Source organism: Doryrhamphus excisus, linkage group LG17, assembly GCF_037039965.1.
Source record: "Doryrhamphus excisus strain RoL-2023G ecotype Guam linkage group LG17, RoL_Dexc_Guam_v1.1, whole genome shotgun sequence".
In the NCBI taxonomy this organism is placed as follows: Eukaryota; Metazoa; Chordata; class Actinopteri; order Syngnathiformes; family Syngnathidae; genus Doryrhamphus; species Doryrhamphus excisus.
The window spans coordinates 16,403,306-16,429,141 of record NC_136373.1 but is presented as its reverse complement, the minus strand read 5'-3'; the positions used below and the strand labels follow the sequence as shown (position 1 = coordinate 16,429,141).

The 25,836-nt window shown below is 42.0% G+C and overlaps 1 protein-coding gene across 1 annotated transcript in view; it reads right to left on the bottom strand.

Moving 5' to 3' along the window:
* The window catches only part of galnt1 (UDP-N-acetyl-alpha-D-galactosamine:polypeptide N-acetylgalactosaminyltransferase 1), a 168,899-nt gene extending 158,126 nt beyond the window's left edge, over window positions 1-10,773 (bottom strand). Inside the window, exon 1 of the mRNA XM_058084756.2 lies at window positions 10,626-10,773. The gene's annotated coding sequence lies outside the window, so the exon portion shown is untranslated. The remainder of the gene's footprint in view (window positions 1-10,625) is intronic.
* Between the last annotated feature and the right edge of the window lie 15,063 nt (window positions 10,774-25,836).

Below are 25,836 nucleotides of genomic sequence, written 5' to 3'. Positions count from 1 at the left end.
CCCCATCAATGAATAGACTAAGCTAGCATGACGTCACAAATGTGAGAAAATGTTAGCACTGCGGCTATGCTAGTATTGCTTAACGTTATATATCCTCAATGTTATGTTGTTGTATGCAATATACCACATCGGTTATGTGGCGGAATTAAAGAATATATCTGAAAAGATTACCAAAAGTGCTTCTTGGAGTCAAGCAGCTAAACACAGCTCATTAGCATTAAAGCTACAGGCACACAAAATGGAATGTTAAAGTGTAACACAAAATAAATTATATGAATTTTGTTTTTATTCAGTTCTTGTTTTGATCTCGTGAGAGTGTACCTAATAAAGTGGCATGTGAGAGGGAAAACGAGCGTTTAGCTTGACGTTTGCACGCTTTTTGTCGATGTTTTGTACAGGATGAGCGTCTGTAAGGTGTCTGTCAACCCCCCCCCCCACACACACACCCCCTCACTAACCCCATCACCCGTGTCTCCAACTCTCTAACCGGCGGTGACGGCTGTTCTTTTTAAAAGCGGAGTGGATCAGAACGCAAGCGGAGTGACTCTTAATTATGGATGGCCTGTTTATCCTCCCAGGAGCACCCAGGGAGGGAAAACATCCATTCCGACTTGGCCTAGCGACGCCTTTGCCGCGCTAATATGACCAGAGTTTGCACTCTTATATTCTGCTGCTCACGCCTCAAAGCAACAGCCGCATCGAGTATGGATCATCACGCAGTCGACACGTGAACGCAAATTCATCGGGACTCCAGCCGAAAATTCCGTTACAAGCATTAAATCCCATTTTTAAACAGAAACAAATACAGTAGAACCTCAAAGATGAGGCGGTACAGTGTAATTTAACCCAAAAATCCCGCTTCTGGAATTCCGTATAACGTCAAAGTTCAAAAACGAAACAGCTCAATGTACTTGTGAAACTCTACTGCATTATTTGTTATTTTGTGTTTTATTATCTTAATATTAATAGTGCTTAACTTCTTGTACCTCTTCTATGACATGTTTGTATATTTGATACAGTTTATACCACGAGTGATGTGTCGGTTGTGAACAAATCGACTCTTTGAAATGGAAAGGAGCCGGTTCGCGTCATTGAAAAAGATTAGTTTTTTTTGACCTTGTTGAAAGTAGGGCGGGGTTAAACATGCTGTGGTGCTTTTAAGGACCGATTCATTTGTGAGAAATTTGCCTTTTCATAATAAACACTCAATATAAATGTTTTTATTTACATTGGTGACACATTTGACATCCAGAGAAAGCACGGTATAAAGAGTCGAGCCAAAAGAAACGGCTCTCTAAAAAGAGACACAATTTCCATCATGATTTACTACTGATATTTATTTTTGGAGCGGGCGACTCGGGTTCGAATCTTTACTAGTAAGCATCATCTGTATTTGTCAGGAAGGGGATCCGGAATATAAAGGACTCCAGCCAAAATCAAAAAGGCCCGCTGTGGCGACTCCGTAATCAGAAAAAAGCCGGAATTTTTTTTTTCGTTTTTTTTTTTAATTTATTTTTTTATATTTATATAGTTTTAAATTATTTCCAATTCCAGTATTTCCCAATGATTAAATTATTTGGAAATTACAGGAAATTGATGAAGTTCTACACAAATACAAAATTCCGGAATTTGAAAATAATAAAGTATTTATGCACATTTGAAAGGAAATCTGTGGTATTTTCAGCAGGAACTGGTAAAACTGTGTCAGGTCATGGTCGGGGGGTGGGGGGGGGGGGGGGGGGGCAAAGTCCGGGTGCACCACATCTACATATACACATCCAGAATGCAAGATTGTGACATTTGTCTAAAATAATATTATATATTCTTACAGGTATGAATGTACAGGCTTTAACACCGTCTGTGGCTGTAGGCGACATCCTGATGTAGTTTTTTTTTTTTTCAATAAACGTCGTCAGTCCACAAATGACACGTATCACGAGTGGTCGGCATGCGGCCGCTTTATCTACCTCTGCATGCGCTATATGTTGCTACTGGTGTGCAGTGTACTTGGTCATAAATGATTGTGTGGTTGAAGAGAGTTATGTTTGTCTTCCCACTTTCTCATGTACCCCAAATCATGAATACCTGCTAGTGATTAACAGCAGTCCTTTTAGGTTTATGGAAAGAAAACATGCTGGCTATTATGATAATAATTTAAATACATTAAAATGTTGATTTAGGGATGTTTTACTTATAAAATAAACTTTCAGTCAACACACACACACACACACACACACACACACACACACACACACACACTGCAGCCTTGTAAAGGATTGTTCTGCTCAGCACCTTCACATCTGATTAATTGACTTGTCAGCACTGTATTTTTATCTTGTTCCCTTGTGTATGAATGTATGCGAGAGTGTGTGTGTGTGTGTGTGCGTGCAGTCCTTCCCAGTGTCCTTTCTGTACTGGTGTTACTCCCTAGGCGCTATGGCAACACAATCCATGTGAGTTTATGCAATGTGGGCAAACCTACGGTAATTTCCATGCTGTGTGCCGAACTGACTGGCCGATGCCTGTAGCTACTTTCCGGTCTTCTTCTTCCTGTGTCCTAAAGGTGTGCGTGTTTTCCCGAAAAATTCCCTTTAAAAAAAAAAAAAAAGCAAAAATAACCTTCACACATTCTGACTTCCTGAACTGATCCAGCGTGATAATTTGTTCTCTAATAATGGAGTCTTGCTCTCATGGGAGTTTGGCAGGATTGGAAGGAAATGTACTGCAGGATAATGTAGTAGTCTTGTATTGCAATGTATGTATTTTGTTGTACCGTAATACAATAATAAAATTAATATTTTTGCATTGTGAGACCTGTCAGTAGATTGCAATTTCATTTACATGCTTCAAAATAATGATAAAAAAATAATAATGAATTTAAAAAAAAAAAAAAAAATTTAAATAAATTCCAAAGCCGGAATTAAACCGTACCCGGATACTGATTCCATTTTTCCCTTGGAAAGATCAGTAAGACAGATTTTCTTGCATTCATGGTTGAGATATTTATACATACAAAACAGGTGGCTCCAAAAAAAAAGTGGTCTTAAAAAAAAATTGCTTAAATTTGATTCCAAAAAATGTCTAAATCCCATTACCCACATTGCTTTTCAATTATGGTAAAATTTTCATACCAAAATGCAAAAAAAAACCGAGTTGAAAATGGTAGTTAACCGCAGCTTCCTTGCACTCGTGCAGCTCGCATAACACAATTATCTTGCTAATCAGTTTAAAAGCTATTTAGACACTAATGTCAGTGTAAAGACAATCTGTACAAATTTACAACGCTAACTGAAAAACACGCTAACCGAGGTTCCATGGAATACGTATGCAAAAGCTAAAAAAGACCTGTATTCATGCGAGTCGGAGCTTTTCTTCCAGTCACTCACACACAGCAATGACTTGGAGAAATGCATCCACGTAGACGGGTTGTTGACTAAATTAATTAACTTACACTTTGTCATTTTATTTAATAATTTGGTCTTGCGTAATATTTTTGGGTCAAAGCAGGTATTAAAAAAAATGTCAAAATCACATTTATTATGGTAAAATCCCAATTTTCATTGCTAAATTAAAAAAAATTAAAAATTTAAAAAAAAAAAAAAAAAATGAGTTGAAAATGGTAGTTAACCGCAGCTTCCTTGCACTCGTGCAGCCCACATAACACAATTATCTTGCTAATCAGTTTAAAAGCTATTTAGACACTAATGTCGATATAATAAGAAGCTGTACACTGACTACTCGCATCCAAGCGTCATTTCTCGAGTATCGCCCCTCGGTTTTGTAGCTACTGTACATAAGGACATGAATTCTTCAGCACAGCAGAAAAGCTCGTAAACGCGTCATTTGCGGAGTCGAGAATGCAAGCGCAGTAGGCAACACCCTCCGCCATCCGGCGCCGATGGAGAGCTCCGCCATTAAACTATTAAAAACAATAAACATCTGCTTTGCGGACCACACATTGCCACAATGTGTCACAGCATTTGCTAATTAAAAACTTCACAGAAGCTTACGCACGCACACACACTTAAGAGTTTGAGGACATTAAGAGAAACATATAAAGAACTTGAAAAGTGCCGTCTCCTAACCTCCCACTGGGGCAATCTCAGCTCTTTTCTTACCTCCAGAGCCAATCAGGGAGAAGCTAAATGAGCCTCAGTCATCAGAGGACTGACTTGATTGGTTTGGGCCTTTGTGGATGTGATAGGACCTCGCAGGGAAACACTTGTATTTGTTCTTTTTTTTTTTTTTTACTCGCCTCTGAGTGACTTTGTTTACTTGGGCTCATTATTTCAAGAAAAGATCTTGAATGGCAGCCGGAGTCACCAGCACCGATGCAGAAGGAGATAAGAGGCAAACACTAATAATCATGTAACTGCAATAAGGACACGGAGATATTGCAATTTCACAGAATAATTCATATCAAAATTAACAATATTACCCTGAAAAGGCTCTTATTGCATCGGATGGTGGTGGCTATATCCAGGTGTACCTAATGATGTGGCCAGTTGGAGTGTGATGGCTACCCAAACAACCATTCACACTCACATTCATACCTATGGACAATTTGGAGTCGCTAATTAACCTAGCATGTTTTTGGAATGTGGGAGGAAACCGGAATACCCGTAAAAAAAACCCACGCATGCACGGGGAGAACATGCAAACTCCACACAGAGATGGCCGAAGGTGGAATTGAACTCGGGGCTCCTAGCTGTGAGGCCTGTGCGCTAACTATTTGGCTAATTAATTAATAATTTTTTTTGTAAAGTTACCTTATTTTTTCCCCACACAAATCATGTTCACGATATTCTAGATGTATTTTTTTCACATTGTCAGAGCCCTCCAGACATGAAATAACACCCCTATAGTCACCTTGACATTTCTATGACCCAATATAGTAGATGTAATCATAAATAAGACATTCATTCATTTTCTACCACTTATCCTCACGAGGGTCTTAGGGGTGCTGGAGCCTATCCCAGGTGTCTTCGGGCAAGAGGCGTGGTACACCCTGGACTGGTGGCCAGCCAATCACAGGGCACATATAGACAAACAACCATTCACACTCACATTCATACCTATGGACAATTTGGAGTCGCTAATTAACCTAGCATGTTTTTGGAATGTGGGAGGAAACCGGAGTACCCGGATAAAACCCACGCATGCAAACTCCACACAGAGATGGCCGAAGGTGGAATTGAACTCGGGGCTCCTAGCTGTGAGGCATGCATGCTAACCACGTGTCCACCGTGCAGCCTTAATAGGTACATTAATTCATTTTCCACCACTTATCCTCACCAGGGTTCCGGGTATGCTGGAGCCTATCCCAGCTGTCTTCGTGGCGAGAGGCGGGGTACACCCTGGACTGGTGGCCAGCCAATCACAGGGCACATATAGACAAACAACCATTCACACTCACATTCATACCTATGGACAATTTGGAGTCGCTAATTAGCGTAGCATGTTTTTGGAATGTGGGAGGAAACCGGAGTACCCGGAGAAACTCCACACCGAGGGTGGAATCGAACTCGGGTCTCCTAACTGTGAGGCCTGTGCCTAACCACTCAACCACTGTGCAAGGACCTCAACAATAAACAGTCCTCCTGTCGCAGCCCAAGCCAAACAATGGGAGTCTAGTTTCCTACCCCAGGGCCCAAGCCAATTTAAAACATATTAGTGCTCTTGTCGTGTGTGTGTGTGTGTGTGTGTGTGGGGGGGGGGGGACCAAAGTGAGAAAAGTGGCCACATCAAAAATCCTGCAACAAACAGGATTAGAAAGCATCCATCAAACGGCAAAAAAGCTCTTCTCTCCCTTTGCAGTTGTGTGTAACCGAGTGTTACGGCCCACACTACAGATATCCTGGCTGTCACACTCGTCTTATTGAAACACCGTGTCACTTCTTATCCAGCTCAGTGGATGCAAAGAAGTGCTTTAGATGTGTTTATATTTGCGTGTCAATCCACTGCAAAAGGATCCATAATGAATAACAGCACCCGGGAGTGTGTCAACACGCAAGTGTCTGAGAGCTTGACACTGTGTGCACACGCCAAACGCCGGCATATTTTAGCAGCGGGGGTATTGTTTCACATTATATGTGTGTGTGTGTGTGTGTCATTGTAGCGCTGATCCACTGACCTGACAGCTCTTCCCCAGGGATGCACACATCTCTGTCATTACTGCCCATGCACTGCTCTCCACGGAGCTGTGGAGATGTTGGACAAAACACTCGACACAACACAGATGACGCTTAAGTGATAACTTATGATCGAGTTTACTCCTCCGTTTGTGTCCACTTCTTTAGACGGGAATCTCACTCAGACGGAATTAACCCTTTTTCCAATACTTGACTGGTGTTGGAACACAAAAACACAAAATTAACGGCTGCACGGTGGACAAGTGGTTAGCGTGCAGGTCTCGCAGCCAGGAGACCCGGGTTCGATTCCACCCTCAGCCATCTCTGTGTGGAGTTTGAATGTTCTCAGTTTTCTCCGAGTACTCCGGTTTCCTCCCACATTCCAAAAACATGCTAGGTTAATTAGCGACTCCAAATTGTCCATAGGTATGAATGTGAGTGTGAATGGTTGTTTGTCTATATGTGCCCTGTGATTGGCTGGCCACCAGTCCAGGGTGTACCCCGCCTCTCTCGCCCAAAGACAGCTGGGATAGGCTCCAGAACCCCCTGCGACCCTTGTGAGGATAAGCGGTAGAAAATTAATGAATAATAATAATAATAATAATAATGATAATAACAAAAAACTGCTGCACAGCGGTCGAGTGGTTAGCGCGCAGACCTCACAGCTAGGAGACCCGAGTTCAATCCCACCCTCCTCCTTCTCCCCGTGCATGCGTGCGTTTTCTCCGGGTGAATGAGTGTGAATGGTTGTTTGTCTATATGTGCCCTGTGATTGGCTGGCCACCAGTCCAGGGTGTACCCCGCTTCTTGCCCCAAGACAGCTGGGATAGGCTCCAGCACCGCCCGCGACCCTCGTGAGGATAAGCGGTAGAAAATGAATAATAATAATAATAATAATAATAATAATAACAAAAAAGTTCTGCATGAAAGATGAGTGGTTAGCGCGCAGACCTCACAGCTAGGAGACCCGAGTTCAATTCCACCTTCAGCCATCTCTGTGTGGAGTTTGTGTGATTGGCTGGCCTCTCGCCCGAAGACAGCTGGGATAGGCTCCAGCACCCCCTGCGACCCTCGTGAGGATAAGCGGTAGAAAATGAATAATAATAATAATAACAATAACAAAAAAGTGCTGCACAGCGGTCGAGTGGTTAGCGCGCAGACCTCACAGCTAGGAGACCCGAGTTCAATCCCACCCTCTGTCAGCCATCTCTGTGTGGATTTTGCATGTTTGCCGGTTTCCTCCCACATTCCAAAAACATGCTAGGCTAATTAGCGACTCCAAATTGTCCATAGGTATGAATGTGAGTGTGAATGGTTGTTTGTCTATATGTGCCCTGTGATTGGCTGGCCACCAGTCCAGGGTGTACCCCGCCTTTCGTCCGAAGACAGCTGGGATAGACTCCAGCACCCCCTCGACTCTGATTAAAGCTAATTTTAAGTAATTTGCTATAAAAATAAAATGTATTATTATAAAGACTCATGTCATCGCGATGATCAACAACCTTTGCGATCTCGCCAAACCGCAGCCGAGCGAGGATGGCACGACCTTTTTCTGCTGACCTTTCATATCGTCCGGGGGACATAGGTGTTTACGGACAAACAGAAAGCGGTCAGACTTGTTTACCAATTAAACAGTAGTGACAGATGTGTTTACAATCAACAAACGCCGCCATCCTCTGATGAGTTTAATATTCATACCTGCTCTCCACGGAGAAACCCCGTGTAAAAACAACACGCTCACGTTGAATACTAAAAAAAAAAAAAAAAAAAAAGACGCTTCAGGACCAGACCCCAAACACTCTTTCATCTTTTAATATTTAGGTCGATCATTTTCAGTGTCGGGCTAATGAAATTGCAGGTAAAATGGTGTAAAAGCGGTAGCTTTATGCGTCATTGCATTATGACAGAAACAATTAGGACACTTGCAATGATTCTTTGTCATGCCGGAACAAGCGCATTCAAATTAAACACACCTCTTCTGTGTGTGTGTGTGTGTGTGTGTGTGTGTGTGTGTGTCGGGATGTTGACTAAAGTGTGTTTGTCAGTTGCAGTTGTTTTGTTTTTATTTTTTTTTTGTCTCTCTCGCGCTACAGCAAACGCCTCGATGGGCTGTCTGTCTTATTGGATGGAGCTGGGCATGACAAATTGACAGTTTCTAACACACACACACACACACACACACACACACACTGAAATAGTATGCAAACACCCCGCCCGGTGTACTCAAGATGCAGGTAGACTGTTTAACAGACTGAGTGGCAGCTCACTTTCTGCGCGTCAGCACGTATACTTGATGCTATCGGGGGCGGAGTCAGCTACACAAAACAACAGCCCGGCCAGTGTTGCATTCAATGACTCCCACTGCATGAAATAAAAAGGGGATGAAGCCGGCGGTCACCCACACGCGTCTTTGATTGCAGTTCATGCTGAGGATTTACGTTGAATTTGGTACATTCACATGCTAATGACGCCTCTGCTAATGTAGGCGGCGCTATAGCTGCTTTGACATGAAAATATTATAAAAAAAAAATAAAGTGTAAGTTAGTTAATTTAGTCAACAACCCGTCTACGTGGATGCATTTCTCCAAGTCATTGCTGTGTGTGTGTGTGAGTGACTGGAAGAAAAGCTCCGACTCGCATGAATACAGGTCCTTTTAGCTTTAGCGTATTCCATGGAACCTCGGTTAGCGTGATTTTTTTTTTTTTTAACATTGTAAATTTGTGCAGCTTCTCTTTCTCTAAATAGCTTTTAAACTGATTAGCAAGATAATTGTCATATGCAGGCTGCACGAGTGCAAGGAAGCTGCGGTTAACTACCATTTTCAATTTTTTTTTTTTTAATTTTGCTATGAAAATTTTTACCATAATTGAAAAGTAATGTGAGTAATGGGATTTAGACGGTTTTTTTTTTGTTTTTTTTTTAAATCAAATTTAAGCAAATTTTTTTTTTAAGGCCACTTTTTTTGGAGCCACCCATTTTATATGTATAAATATCTCCACCATGAATGCGAGAAAATCCGTCTTACTGAACTTTCCGAGGGAAAAATGGCATCAGTATCCGAGTACGGTTTAATTCCGGTCTTGGAATTTATTTACGCAAGACCAAATTATTAAATAAAATAAAGTGCAAGTCATTAATTTAGTTATTTTAGGTTAATACGTTAGGTTAATTAGCGACTCCAAATTGTCCATAGGTATGAATGTGAGTGTGAATGGTTGTTTGTCTATATGTGCCCTGTGATTGGCTGGCCACCAGTCCAGGGTGTACCCCGCCTCTCGCCTGAAAACAGCTGGGATAGGTTCCAGCACCCCCCGTGACCCTTGTGAGGATATACAGTAGAAAATGAATGAATGATTTCATCCGCAAAATACAGTGTTTGTACAAAAAATTTTGAATTTTGCTACCAAAAAAATTACATTTTCTCTAAAGATTTTAACAAAAATGTACCCAAATTTAGCATACAATTTTTTTGCCCAAAAATTTTTTTTTACCACACCTAAATATAGGTGATTGGCTGGCCACCAGTCCAGGGTGTACCTCGCCTCTCACCCGAAGACAGCTGGGATAGGCTCCAGCACCCCGCGACCCTCGTGAGTATATACGGTAGAAAATGAATTGATGATTTCACCCCCAAAATACAGTGTTTGTACAAAAAAAGATTACATTTTCTCTAAAGACTAAGAAAAAAAAATTACCCAAATTTACCATACAAATTTTTTGCCCAAATTTTTTTTTTACCACACCTAATTATAGGTGATTGGCTGGCCACCAGTCCAGGGTGTACCCCGCCTCTCGCCCGAAGACAGCTGGGATAGGCTCCAGCACCGCCGCGACCCTTGTGAGTATATACGGTAGAAAATGAAAGATTTCACCCCCAAAATAGTGTTTGTACAAAAAAAATTTGAATTTTGCTACAAAAAAAATTACATTTTCTCTACAGATTTTAACAAAAAATGTACCAAAATTTACCATACAAATTTTTTGCCAAAAAAAAAAAAAAAAATTGACCACACCTAATTATAGGTGATTGGCTGGCCACCAGTCCAGAGTGTACACCGCCTCTCGCCCGAAGACAGCTGGGATAGGCTCCAGCACCTTCCACGATCCAGTAGAAAATGAATGAATAATTTTATCTTGGTAATACTAATACATGGAAACAGGAAATGCAAGTCAGCTCAGTCGTCCATTTGTAATGTAGTTCTGTTACAAACTTATGATTGCAAATAAAAACCTCCAATTAAGCTCCAGCAGTCCAGATACTCAAAAGTCGACAGACAAAAAGCTCAGCAAAAACCACAAGCAGCAACCAAGAGTCGAGTCGAAACATTTCGGCGGCAGCGAGAATGATTGAAACGACGACAACAAAGAACCAGCAAAGTCACAACGACTCCGCTGGAGTCATGCGGCTACGCATTACACCCAACAGGAAGCAAAACCACACAAAATAAAAGCACAGAACAGAACACTTCCTGTTCTACAGAGCATTACAGTACCTTTGGCTGGCGTGGAGCAGGCGGAGACTCGACCTGAAGGTTATCCAACCTGTGACTTGACCTCAGTGTGGGGACGTCTTGTCCAGTGTAGCCGGAACCGGAAGGAGCTGACTCTTCCCCCCTTCTTAAGGGATGGATTCCAGATCCGAGAGGGGACATCTGGCGAGGGTCTTGGAACCAGCAAGTCTATTCAACCAGGGAGGAGCTTCCGGAGGCCCTCTAAGAGACCTACAGTGTCTTATTTTGTGATGTGGAAATGTCAATAAAACTGTCAATAAAAATATGTAATTAATAATTAAGCACAATTAGGTAAAAGTACTCAAAAAACTGCAAAAACACAAAAGGTAGTCCAGAGAAATATCAACAGGTAAGACGAATCGTCCGACCAACAGCTTGGATGAGTGAAACAATGAACTAACAAAGTCACAATGACTCCCCACCCCACTTAGCTCTAATTGCAGCCAGCTGTGGATCACTGCCACACTGGTGTCAATCAACAGCCCATTCCACTCAAAAGGAATCACAATACAAACCACTAAAAAGCACCCAAGTGGGGGTTTTCTCACGGTATTCCGGTTTCCTCCCACATTCCAAAAACATGCTAGGTTAATTAGCGACTCCAAATTGTCCATAGGTATGAATGTGAGTGGGAATGGTTGTTTGTCTATATGTGCCCTGTGATTGGCTGGGATAAGCTCATAGAAATTGAATGGATCCATTCGTTTATTTTCTACCGCTTATCCAGGTCGCGGTGGGTGCTGGAGCCTATCCCAGCTGTCTTCTACACCCTGGACTGGTGGCCAGCCAATCACAGGGCACATATAGACAAACAACCATTCACACTCACATTCATACCTATGGACAATTTGGAGTCGCTAATTAACCTAGCATGTTTTTGGAATGTGGGAGGAAACCGGAGTACCCGGAGAAAACCCACGCATGCGTCAAGCGAGATGATTAGTGTTTTATTGTTCATAGTTCTTGTTGCAGCTGGACTACCCAGCATGCCTTGCGGATATTTGAAAATACCAGTTTTAAGTTACGTGTTATGTTTAGCGCTCAGCTGTTGTTTGTCAAGTACTTGATTTACATTCATTCATTCATTTTCTACCGCTTATCCTCACGAGGGTCGCAGGGGGTGCTGGAGCCTATCCCAGCTGTCTTCAGGCGAGAGGCGGGGTATACTCTGGACTGGTGGTGGCCAGCCAATCACAGGGCACATATAGACAAACAACCATTCACACTCACATTCATACCTATGAACAATTTGGAGTCGCTAATTAACCTAGCATGTTCTGGAGTACCCGGAGAAAACCCACGCATGCACGGGGAGAACATGCAAAACTCCACACAGAGATGTGTGCCGAGGGTGGAATTGAACCCTGGTCTCCTAGCTGTGAAGCTAACCACTCGACCACCGTGCAACTGAAATTGAATGAATGGAACAAATAAGGTTGTGACTGTTGAGTGCACCTTCATGTTTTGACATGAGTTATTTCTTGAATTCAATATTGCATCCCAGCTCACTGTTTTCTACAAATATATTAACTAATAAAAATGTGCTGTTTTTGAGGCTGTTATTATTCAAAAATGTGCATAATTCAGCACTTTTTACTTTTTTTGTTGTTGCCAAAGTTAAGCGCTGGTCACTGTGTGTCAGTTTCACCTCCACATTCCGGCTTCTTCTTCGTTGGTATTTTATTATTTGAAAATATCAGTTTATTAATACATTTGAATTAGAATTAAGAAAGTCATATTTTATTAATGAACTATTGTGCTTCCCAGTCGAGCTCTGGGAATTGGAGCCTGGGGCTTGCATGTTTAGATGCACCGTCCAACCTTACTCCCTTGACGAACACACTAACATGCTTACTGCTGTATATATACATATATATATATATATATATATATATATATATATATTATATATTATATATTGATACAAAACATACCCTACAGAAGGGGGGAACACTAATGTGTCTTTAATCATGACTTCATTTTAAATTACATCGTTTAAATCCAATTAGAAGGGTGGAAATGCAGTTAATTAACATCAATAAGATCCGCAACATGGGGGTATACATACAGCAGGGGGCGGGACAACCTGTTGATCCACGGATCCCATTGGCTGGACCAATATGAACACATGATGACGTACTTGCTCACGGTGCTACAAATCCACAGCAAGTTAACGTATCACATAAATCAACTACCGCTACTACGTGGTTAATAAGAAGAACTGCACGGTGGTTGAGTGGTGAGCACGCAGGCCTCACAGCTAGGAGACCCACGTTCAATTCCACCCGCGGGCATCTCTGTGTGGAGTTTGCATGTTCTCCCCGTTTTCCTCCCACAATCCAAAAACATGCTAGGTTAATTAGCGACTCCAAATTGTCCATAGGTATGAATGTGAGTGTGAATGGTTGTTTGTCTATATGTGCCCTGTGATTGGCTGGCTGGCCACCAGTCCAGGGTGTACCTCGCCTCTCGCCCTGAAGACAGCTGGGATAGGCTCCAGCACCCCTGCAACCCTAGTGAGGAAAAGCGGTAGAAAATGAATGAATGAATAATAATAATAATAACAACAAAAAAGGGCTGCATGGAAGATGAGTGGTTAGCACGCAGACCTCACAGCTAGGAGACCCGAGTTCAATTCCACCCTCGGCCATCTCTGTGTGGAGTTTGTGTGATTGGCTGGCCTCTCGCCGGAAGACAGCTGGGATAGGCACCAGCACTCCCTACAACCCTCGTGAGGATAAGCGGTAGAAAATGAATAATAATAATAATAATAACAAAAAAGTGCTGCACGGCAGTCAAGTGGTTAGCGCGCAGACCTCACAGCTAGGAGACCCGAGTTCAATCCCGCCATCTCCCATCTCTGTGTGGAGTTTGCATGCGTGGGTTTTCTCTGTGGTACTCCGGTTAGGGTTGTAACCATTATTTAAGTGCCTGCAAGGTATGCTGGGTAGTGCGGTGGCGAATCATAAAAGTACATAAACATCTCTCCTTGTTTATTTCGCAATCAAGCAAAAATGCAACAAACACTGCGACATGTTGGGAGAGACGGTACCACAAGTTACCCAGCATACCTTGCAGCGGAATTTTTTTTTTTTTTGGTGGCTTTGTTCCCAAACACAAATAAAACAAATAAATATGTGTTCATGTTTCATATCAGGACTGTGAATAATGGGACCCCCCCCCCCAACTTGCGCATTTACACGCTCAGCATTATTCTGACATTGGCGGTGTTGCTTTTGGCGGCGCTGATCTTCGTAACGCTCCATCATAATAACGACTCGCTCGTGTTGTGTATAAAATACACCAGCTGACATCGTTTCATTTTGCGGCGAATAAGAAACCGCCAGGAAGTGCAGGTTTTGTTGAGCTGCATGTTGAGGATAAAGGCCAGGTTTGTTGAGCCATTTTCACAGTACCCCCCCCCCCCCCCCTGTCCCCCCGTCCCCCATTCTTGCGAAAATGGAGAACACGCCACATTATGAATGTGTAAGATGAGAAAAATACTCACACTGACGCCTTTTCTCAAGCCTTTTTAAAGTGTGCTGGTGCAGCAGGAGGTGGCGGAGTAAATCCCCACCAAAGCCATATGATATGATATGACACACTGTGGACTTTTTGTTTGGAAAGAGAGAATTATAGAAGTGGGATTTATAACTGGTGCGAGGAGGAGACAAGTGAAATGGACACAGGAGGGTAAAGCATGCAGCATCGGGGGGGTTGGGGGGCAAATGGTGGTACTGGACCACCACATCCAGTCGGTAACACTAGGACACTACTGTTCAAGGTCACCTTACATGTCTGGGGTGGGTTTCTACCATTTCTATTCATCCAGGAAGAGGGTCATAATTACACAAAAAAACCCCACAAACAAAACCAGTACTGTTAGCTTTCATTTCTGCCTAGCAACAAGTATAAGGTGACCAGTCAAAACAATTCAAGTCATGCAAAAATAACATTTGGAACTTTTGTTTTATGCACGGTGGTCGAGTGGTTAGCATCCAGACCTCACAGCTAGAAGACCGGAGTTCAATTCCACACTCGGGCATCTCTGTGTGGAGTTTTCATGTTCTCCCCGTGCATGTGTGGGTTTTCTCCGGGTACTCCGGTTTCCTCCCTCCTTCAATCCCCCAACCCCCGTCTTCTTTTCTAACCGGGGTGTACGCTAACTGAGGTTCTGATGTATTTGGTTTGAGTCCATTTCAGTTAGGGTCGGACCTTCTGGATCCCGATAAACAAACCATGTTTGTTAAAAACTAAAGTTAAAGACTTTTAACCCTCCTTGAATCGGGTGTACGCTAACTGAGGTTCTGATGTATTTGGTTTGAGTCAATTTCAGTTAGGGTCAGACCTTGTGGAGCCCGATAAACAAACCACGTTTGTTAAAAACTAAAGTTAAAGACTTTTAACCCTCCTTCAATCCCCCACCCCTCCGTCTTTTTTTCTAACTGTGGTGTATGCTAACTGAGGTTCTGATGTATTTGGTTTGAGTCCATTTCAGTTAGGGTCGGATCTTCTGGATCCCGATAAACAAACCAAGTTTGTTAAAAACTAAAGTTGAAGACTTTCAACCCTCCTTAAATCCTACCCCCCCCCCCCACCCCCCTCCGTCTTCTTTTCTAACCGGGGTGTACGCTAACTGAGGTTCTGATGTATTTGGTTTGAGTCCATTTCAGTTAGGGTCGGATCTTCTGGATCCCGATAAACAAACCAGGTTTGTTAAAAACTAAAGTTAAAGACTTTTAACCCTGCTTTAATTGGGTGTATGCTAAGTGAGGTTCTGATGTATTTGGTATGAGTCCATTTCAGTTAGGGTCGGACCTTCTGGACCCCGATAAACAAACCAGGTTTGTTAAAAACTAAAGTTGAAGACTTTTAACCCTCCTTCAATTTTTCGCCCTTACCCCTCTGTCTTCTTTTCTAACCGGGGTGTACGCTAACTGAGGTTCTGATGTATTTGGTTTGAGTCAATTTCAGTTAGGGTCGGACCTTCTGGAGCCCGATAAACAAACCACGTTTGTTAAAAACTAAATTTAAAGACTTTTAACCCTCCTTCAATCGGGTGTACGCTAACTGAGGTTCTGATGTATTTGGTTTGAGTCAATTTCAGTTAGAGTCGGACCTTCTGGACCCCGATAAACAAACCAGGTTTGTTAAAAACTAAAGTTGAAGACTTTTAACCCTCCTTCAAATTTTTGCCCCCACCCCTCTGTCTTCTTTTCTAACCGCCGTGTACGCTAACTGAGGTTCTGATGTATTTGGTTTGAGTCCATTTCAGTTAGGGTCGGATCTTCTGGATCCCGATAAACAAACCAAGTTTGTTAAAAACTAAAGTTGAAGACTTTTAACCCTCCTTCAATTTCTTGTCCCCCCCCCCCCCCCACCCCTGATGTACAGTTTACAGAACTGCCAAAATAAAACATCAGCATCCGAGCAGAGGTCCGATTCGGTTCAGACAACAAAAACAATTGCCTTCCCTCGGCTGTAGCTCATATTGCTGTACATTAGCTTGTCGAAAAGCGAGCGTGTGGGCCCGGATGTCCCACCAGCACGCATTACGCATTTTTACCGTGCCCCCGTGAGGACTCCTTTAGCGACCTTGCATTAGGAAAGAAGAGCAATGAGAAGAGCTGACTTGGAGCTTTTCCTTTATGTAGTCTAATATTACACAGCGAGGGGGGTGGTGATGGTGGGTCGGGGGGGGGGGGGGCAAGTAGGAGGATGGCGCTCCGACCTTCACCCTCCGCTCATGCCTGTCGCATCTTGGATGAAGGTTTCTCCGGGCTAGATGTCATTTACACTGTTTTCTGCTTCGTTTCTCCTCTTTACCTCCTCCCATCTTTATTTCACCCCCCGCCCCCTTTTTTTCACCTCCTCGGGGCTACATATCACATACATTACCCTGCTTCTCCTCTAAACACACTTCCTCCCTCCGTATGACCGCTCGCCCTCCACGCTTTTCTGTACTTTTTTGCCTTCTCCTCTACCGTCCTTTACCTCGGTTCCCCTGCTTTTTAACTTCCTTCTCCTCTTCTTCCCAGTCCCAGGGCTCATTTAACAATGTCCACATTCACCTTATATGATCCTCAGAGAGATGCCAATAAGGGGGGGCGGGTAATAAGGGTAGGAATATCTGCATACAGTTGCAGGATCCTAATAAGATTGAGTAGTCGCTGCTTCGGGAGACAAATAGGAGCAATTCAAATGGTGCAATGATTTTATAGACGGAGTAAAAGTCGAATATACATTTTTTTTTGCAGAGAAATTATATTGGTTTGAGTCCATTTCAGTTAGGGTCGGACCTTCTGGACCCCGATAAACAAACCAGGTTTGTTAAAAAGTAAAGTTAAAGGCTTTTAACCCTCCTTCAATCGGGTGTATGCTAACTGAGGTTCTGATGTATTTGGTTTGAGTCCATTTCAGTTAGGGCTGGACCTTCTGGACCCCGATAAACAAACCAGGTTTGTTAAAAAGTAAAGTTAAAGACTTTTAACCCTCCTTCAATCGGGTGTACGCTAACTGAGGTTCTGATGTATTTGGTTTGAGTCCATTTCAGTTAGGGTCGGACCTTCTGGACCCCGATAAACAAACCAGGTTTGTTAAAAAGTAAAGTTAAAGACTTTTAACCCTCCTTCAATCGGGTGTACGCTAACTGAGGTTCTGATGTATTTGGTTTGAGTCCATTTCAGTTAGGGTCGGACCTTCTGGAGCCCGATAAACAAACCAGGTTTGTTAAAAACTAAAGTTAAAGACTTTTAACCCTCCTTCAATCGGGTGTACACTAACTGAGGTTCTGATGTATTTGGTTTGAGTCCATTTCAGTAAGGGTCGGACCTTCTGGACCCCGATAAACAAACCAGGTTTGTTAAAAACTAAAGTTAAAGACTTTTAACCCTCCTTCAATCCCCCCAAGCCCCCCCGTCTTCTTTTCTAACTGGGGTGTACGCTAACTGAGGTTCTGATGTATTTGGTTTGAGTCCATTTCAGTTAGGGTCGGACCTTCTGGAGCCCGATAAACAAACCAGGTTTGTTAAAAACTAAAGTTAAAGACTTTTAACCCTCCTTCAATCGGGTGTACGCTAACTGAGGTTCTGATGTATTTGGTTTGAGTCCATTTCAGTTAGAGTCGGACCTTCTGGAGCCCGATAAACAAACCAGGTTTGTTAAAAAGTAAAGTTAAAGACTTTTAACCCTCCTTCAATTGGGTGTACACTAACTGAGGTTCTGATGTATTTGGTTTGAGTCCATTTCAGTTAGGGTCGGACCTTCTGGAGCCCGATAAACAAACCAGGTTTGTTAAAAACTAAAGTTAAAGACTTTTAACCCTCCTTCAATCGGGTGTACACTAACTGAGGTTCTGATGTATTTGGTTTGAGTCCATTTCAGTTAGGGTCGGACCTTCTGGACCCCGATAAACAAACCAGGTTTGTTAAAAACTAAAGTTAAAGACTTTTAACCCTCCTTCAATCCCCCCAAGCCCCCCCGTCTTCTTTTCTAACTGGGGTGTACGCTAACTGAGGTTCTGATGTATTTGGTTTGAGTCCATTTCAGTTAGGGTCGGACCTTCTGGAGCCCGATAAACAAACCAGGTTTGTTAAAAACTAAAGTTAAAGACTTTTAGCCCTCCTTCAATCGGGTGTACGCTAACTGAGGTTCTGATGTATTTGGTTTGAGTCCATTTCAGTAAGGGTCGGACCTTCTGGACCCCGATAAACAAACCAGATTTGTTAAAAAGTAAAGTTAAAGACTTTTAACCCTCCTTCAATCCCCCCCGTCTTCTTTTCTAACCGGGGTGTACGCTAACTGAGGTTCTGATGTACTTGGTTTGAGTCCATTTCAGTTAGGGTCGGACCTTCTGGAGCCCGATAAACAAACCAGGTTTGTTAAAAACTAAAGTTAAAGACTTTTAACCCTCCTTCAATCGGGTGTACGCTAACTGAGGTTCTGATGTATTTGGTTTGAGCTAATAAGATTGAGTAGTCGCTGCTTCAGGAGACAAATAGGAGCAATTCAAATGGTGCAATGATTTCATAGAGGGAGTAAAAGTCGAATATACATTTTTTTTTGCAGAGAAATTGGTATTCAAAAGCAATAACTATACAAGCTCCTGGTCTAGTCTCCAACTTATTGCCTTTCCGCTCTCCTCCTCCCAATTCCTTTTTTTCAGGTTTGTTTGTTTACAGATCTGTCGACGCCATTTTCTCTCTTGCTTTGAAGTCGGCTCATACCTGCTGTCACGTACCACCTGTTTCGCTCCCAGCCGGACAGGACCGGATTAAAGTACCGCTACAATGGATGCGGGACAGAGCTGAACCGAGCAGGACCGGGACTGACGAGATGATGGGAATCTTATTGACGTGATTATTCGGGTCTCCCGGGGTGCGTATAAAACGGGATTTATGTGGTTAGAGAGGTAACTGCGGGGTTGGGTTTGGGATTTGTGGCATCATGGGAGGTGGTTTATTTTGTAGCAGATCATATTGTCGTGGTCATGTGGTGCGGATATGGAAATAGAACAAAACTATAAAATATAAATAGAGTATATATTTGTAGTTGTAGTTATTATAAATCATCATGGTGGTTACTATTATTATATATTCATTCATACATTATTCATGAAATATATTTTAAAATTCTAAAAAATTATAACAAAGGACATTAAAATAGTATTAAAAATAATATTTTTTTTCAGCAAGTTATGGTGCTATGATCTGTCAAATAAATAATTTTCCACACTGCTAAATAAATACATAAAAACAATAATAATTCCATGGTACTATAATAGTTATTATTACAACTTGAAAGTTGTTGACAAAATTGTTGAAAAAAAAGTTGAAAAATTCAACAACAAAAACAACAAAAAATTTGAAAAAAAAATTAAATATTTTTTTCTCACTTAATCAAATAGATCGTATTTGTTAAACATATTAAAATTATTTATATGTAAAAATGAAGAACATACTCATACAACAGGCACAACAAACTCCTAACCACCTGAGCAAGTACTTGTCGATGGAGGCAAGGAAAACCTCCCTCTAGGGAAAGAAACTTCAGCCGTCTGTATTGGGTAATAGATTGCAAAGGTGACTATAGGGGTGTTATACCATGTCTAAAAGGGTCTAATAATGTAAAAAATGCAGTTTTTAGGCGTATAAAGTATAAATAAGGACTCCTACTTTGCTGAAATTCACTTATCACGGTCTTAACTGTGATAAACGAGGGATTACCTTAGTGTGTATCTGCCAAAGATTTGTTTTTACAGATATAACTTACTTTTGATGAACACTGTCAGAGAGGTCATTTCATTATTATTATAAAAATTCCTGTGACCTTAGTGAGGATAAACGGCATCGATTATTTTAGCTAATCTAATTTATCTACATGAGAGTTTTAGGATTTTTTTTATTTATTTTAAACGTCAATTTACTTCTCTGGATTCTGTTTTTAGTCCATCCCGTTTTCTTTTCTGCTTTTCCTGCCCGTGTCCGTATTCGTTTTCCCTCTGATCCAAAGCAATAGTTGAGTTGAAAGGTTAGCTCCGACTGTGACCATGACTCGTCAAGAACGCCCAACATTGCAACACAGGAAAGAAACGTACGTCTGCATGCATGCATGCATGCATGCGTGTTCTCCCAAGTGATGCGGCATGGGCAAAGGAGAGCGAGGAAGATACTTGTTTGATCCCTGGAACAAAGCGAAAGGGGAGGGAAGACGGGAGTAAGGAAACGGAGCGGGTAGAGTGTGAAGGGTGAGCGAGAGACACGAAAGGGAGATGGGTGGCGTGGAGGGGGGGGTTAGAGGAGGATCAGGCCTCATGAGAAGAGCTTTAGTTGAAGGGGGTTTGAAGATCACCATTGGCTTTGTCAAACCAAGCAGACTAGGAAAGGAACAATCTGTGCCATTTACCGGAGTTGCGTTCAAGGAACACCTCCATGTCTGTTTTTTTTTTTTTTTACCCTCAATAATCACAATGCTTTGCCTATATACGGCCCAGAAAGACAAATGTAATGTTTACATCCGTTTTTTGCACTTGCGGTAAACTTTCACATCCATTAGTGTGTTTGCAAAAGTCACAATGTGGCAAAAAAGCTGACGGCAGCGTATCATTTTGGGGGACAGGATTGAATTAATTCGCTGAGATTGTACTGCACGGGTTGTATCGGCGCCACTGACAGACATGAATACGAGAAAATAATATAAGATTGGCTTCCTGCTGCCACAGTGGTAATTAAAGGACAGGGATGCATTGTGTTGTGTTTATAGCTTAGTGACTTAGACGCTGCACTTTTTATGCTGCATTCAAGACCGCGAGGAAGTTGGAAATATACCAAGTGGAGCTTACATAAATGTGGTCTGATGTTGGCAACCAAATGGACCGTAACCAAAAATGACGAGTAAAGATAGTCGTAGTCAGGCATGTTTACAACTCCATGTCGAAAAATCGGAACTATCCCTTTAAATCCGTCAACTTGTTGCAGGTGATTTCTGTGTCAGCTCCTTTTTTGACAATATTAGCTCACTTGATTATGTCGTTATTCTTCGAAGTTGCGATTGTTGTCAATTGTTTTTACTGTATGTGCCTTACAGGCTGCCGTAGCTAAGGGTGAAATACGTACATTTCAAACCAAGCACAAATATGACAGTTTGCTAACCAAGCAGATGGATGCAAACCAAGGCAGAATTTTAGTGAAAATTTTGGTTGAAAAAAACCTGCCAACCAGAGGACGGACGTTAGTCGATATCACTGCAAGAGTAGTGTGACAAGGCTAATAATCTGTCATCAGACTAAAGCCTTAATGTCAAAGTCATTAATGATATTGTCGAGTCGAGTCCAAAGTCATCAGAATTTAAACCAAGTCAAAACACTGCCATAGGTTACAAAGGATTGTTTATTCTCTTTGTGTCTCTGGTTAAAGTCTGAAATAAATGCAAGCAATGGCTAGGTTAGGTTCCGGTTATGCTAGGAGTCCACTGGGCCGGCGCCAGTTGGTGCCACAGCGAGCCACTACGTGCCAATTACATAATCTTTAGCGCGGACTGGCACCAACTGGCAACGGCTCAGTGTCATCAACATTTTGAAATTTTCTTGCCGCCAAATGAAAATTTTTTGCTGTCGTCACCACGAGCCAATTGGGGGGCAGTTTGAGCCACTGCACGCCACTAGGCACCTTATTGGTGACACTAGGCGCCACAGCAAATTGCATTGGAGGGAACTGGCACAAACTGGCGCCGACCCAGTGGACTCCTAGTATCCTTGGCGCAACTTGGCTCGTGCCATTACATTCCAGTGGATTCCAATAGGCGGATTGTTTGTGACATTTGGTTCCACTTGGTGGACACTTTGCGCCGATTGCTTGATGCAAGTTGCGCGACAAAGATTTTAAACATTTTTGAAATGTTCTTGCCGCCGTTACGGTCCAACACGAGCTAGTTGGGGGGCAGTTTGAGCCACTGCACGCCACTAGGCACCTTATTGGTGACACTAGGCGCCACAGCAAATTGCATTGGTGGGAACTGGCACCAACTGGCGCCGGCCCAGTGGACTCTTAGCATCATTGCCGCAACTTGGCTCGCGCCATTACATTCCACTGGATTCCAATACGTGGATTGTTTTTGGCATTTGGTTCCACTTGGTGGACACTTTGTGCCGATTGCTTGATGCAAGTTGCGCGACAAAGATTTTAAACATTTTTGAAATGTTCTTGCCCCGGTTCGGGCCAACACGAGCCACTTGGGGGGCAGTTTGAGCCACTGCACGCCTTATTGGTGACACTAGGCGCTACAGCAAATTGCATTGGAGGGAACTGGCACCAACTGGCACCGGCCCAGTCGACTCCTAGCATCATTGGCGTAACTTGGCTCGCGCCATTAGATTCCACTGGATTCCAATACGCGGATTGTTTGTGACATTTGGTTCCACTTGGTGGACACTTGGTGCCGATTGCTTGATGCAAGTTTCGCGACAAAGATTTTAAACATTTTTGAAATGTTCTTGCCGCCGTTACGGTCCAACACGAGCTAGTTGGGGGGCAGTTTGAGCCACTGCATGCCACTAGGCACCTTATTGGTGACACTAAACAATGTGTGTTTAAACATCACATACAGTAAATATTCACTTCTACAGCTGATTTGCCACCAGTGGAATTAAAATGTGATCTGCTTAGGTGTGCAAGGCCGCGGCGTATTATAATGCGACTGGATCACCGTCATGCACTCGTGCACATGATATTATGTACAAAGCAAATCAGGCTCTTTAGACATTCTCCTTTGCCCTTTAATTTCATCACGTTTGCTGTTATTGATATGGTTTTTCATGGGGGGGGAATTCATTTTTGGGGTTATTTAGCAGATGCAAAAGAACAGGAAATACACAAAAAGCACTGTGATACACACAAATAAGCCTTTTGTCACCTGACACACATCTCTACATTATAAACCGCTTTTACAAAACAAGCCTTAAAACACCAGCATTGTACTTCACGTCTTTCATGCAGACATCTCCCATGGGAATTAAGTAAAAGGAAAAATATTGTTTTTTTTCCCCCTCAAAATTCAACCCAGCCCGCTACCGAAATACTTTTTGTATTGTCTTCTTATAAAATGTTATTGTTTTTGATCCTTTCCACAAAACATGTCCATGACAAGTGACTCCTGCGTCGTAGTTCCTACAGGAAGTAAAGCGCTCCGACTAGATATGTCATGTTCCACATGACAGATAGGATTGTGTAGCGGTGCCTTTGTTTGGGGTTCCCGGGGCGGAACCACCTGTCTGCCATCATGCCTTTTACTACACTGTCTCGGCGGCTGACTGTTCTTTATTTGTCTCCTTGTTCCTTTTTCCTGTTTTTCATGCCAGTTTGTGTCACCAGTTCTTGTTCCGGGCTGTGATTATAGTGGAACCTCGGTTTTGGCCATGAGTGTGTTCTCAAACCGAAACGTACTCTAACCAAAACATTTTTTCCCGCAGGTAAAAATGTCAATCTAATTCATTCATTCCAGAACACAAAATATGTTTTTTATAGTTATACAATTATAGGTCCAATTTACATGGAAAAAATAATCTAAAAGCATATACCGTATTTTTAGGACTATAAGTTGCACTATTTTTCATAAGTTTCATAGGTAAAATAAATTGCGACTTATGTATGTTTTTTTTTCTACTTAATGATGCATTTTTGGCCTTATTTTTGTGACTTATACTTCAGAGCGACTTATAGTCCAGAAAATACGTTAATATATGTAAATTATTATTTAAATTGATACATTACATTACAAACACGGCATATTAATGACAAAACATGCCATATTGTACGCAAACCAAGGCAAAAATAGGGTTTTTTTTACACCGAAAAACACACTAAGAGGGGTGTACACTAACTGAGGTTCTGATTTATTTGGTTTGAGTCCATTTCAGTTCTGGAGCGGATTTACCAAGATTCCACTGATTTATTTGAGTGTATTTTTGTTTTAATATAGTAATAATATTTGGAGATAAGTCGTTTTTACATGTGGCTGACTATTAAAAATGTCAAAATGGTGCTTTAAAAAAATTAAGATTTTTAATCAAAAGGTTTGTTTGTGTTGTGTTTTCATGTTTTATTTGGGAAATCAACTCTAGCAGGACCATTACAATAATGTACCACATTCACTAACTTGTTCCTACTAGCTCAGCTTTATATATACAGTTCATAAAATAAGACTATTATGTACAGTACGTATTAAAAAATCCATCACAGTTCTACATATCACAATGTGTCAGTAAAAATGTAAGTTTTTGAAATGACAAGCATAAAAGCGGACATTTTTCTTGTCAGGATTGATTCATCGGGGGCTTAAAAGTTCTTCCTTCCTCTCTATTCATTTTTTTTTTTTCACAACTTCTTTTAAGCTACAAGATTGCATCACCTTATTCAAACAAGCAATCCCGTTGCTATTAATTCTGCAGCCTTGCAGTGCTTTTAGCCGTCTAGACTGGTTATCAGTCTGTGGTTCAATCTTTACTCTAATTAGGTTTTCTGGTCCGGAATGCTTTGGTCAGCTCAGAAGAAAAAAAAAATATGTCCATCTCCATCTACAGAAATATCTGGTCATTATTTCGTTTTTTTTTTTTTTCAACTACAAATTAGGATACTGTACATCACAATGTCTTCACCGTGGGGCGTTCAACAGTCAACTGAATTGACCAAAGTTTGATTCTTGTCAAGAAATAAACAAAGAATAGAAAAAAGTTCATCTTAAGTTGGGAGTCACTGATGACAGATCGTCCAGGAAGTGTTTTTAGTTAGCAAAAGGTGCAATTTATCCAGTTTATACATTTACAGTGGGACCTTGGTTAGCATGTTTTTAGTTAATGTTGAAAATGTTGCCTCGGTTTACATACATTTTCCTGTTCCTGTATTAATCCAACTGTTTTTTTTTTATTGGATTTTTATTGGATTTTTATCACAAAACCACAAAACCAAGGGTGAGTGGAATTGAACCTGGGTCTTCTAGCTGTGAGGCCTGCGCGCTAACCACAGAATTGCGCTCCAATTATTTGGCTTTACATCGTTTCTTATGGGAAACATTTGTTTGGTTGGCGTCCGTTTCGGTTAGAGTTTGGATCTTCTGGATAAAATTAATGACGCTAACCACTCGTCCACTGTGCAGCCGTTATTTCACTACATTCATTCATTCATTCAGTGTTGCGGAGGGTGCTGGAGCCTATCCCAGCTGTCTTTGGGCGAGAGGCGGGGTACACCCTGGACTGGTGGCCAGCCAATCACAGGGCACATATAGACAAACAACCATTCACACTCACATTCATACCTATGGACAATATGGAGTCGCTAATTAACCTAGCATGTTTTTGGAATGTGGGAGGAAACCGGAGTACCCGGAGAAAACCCACGCATGCACGGGGAGAACATGCAAACCGAGGCTAAATTAATGACGCTAACCAAGGGTGGGTGGAATTGAACTCGGGTCTTCTAGCTGTGAGGCCTGCGCGCTCACCACAGAATTGCGCTCCAATTATTTGGCTTTGCATAATTTCTTATGGAAAACATTTGTTTGGTTAGTGTCCGTTTCGGTTAGAGTCGGATCTTCTGGATCAAATTAATGACGCTAACCACTCATCCACCGTGCAGCCGTTATTTTACTGCATGTAAAACTATAATTGTAAAACCATTAAAAGTGTTTTTGGCCTTCTGGAATG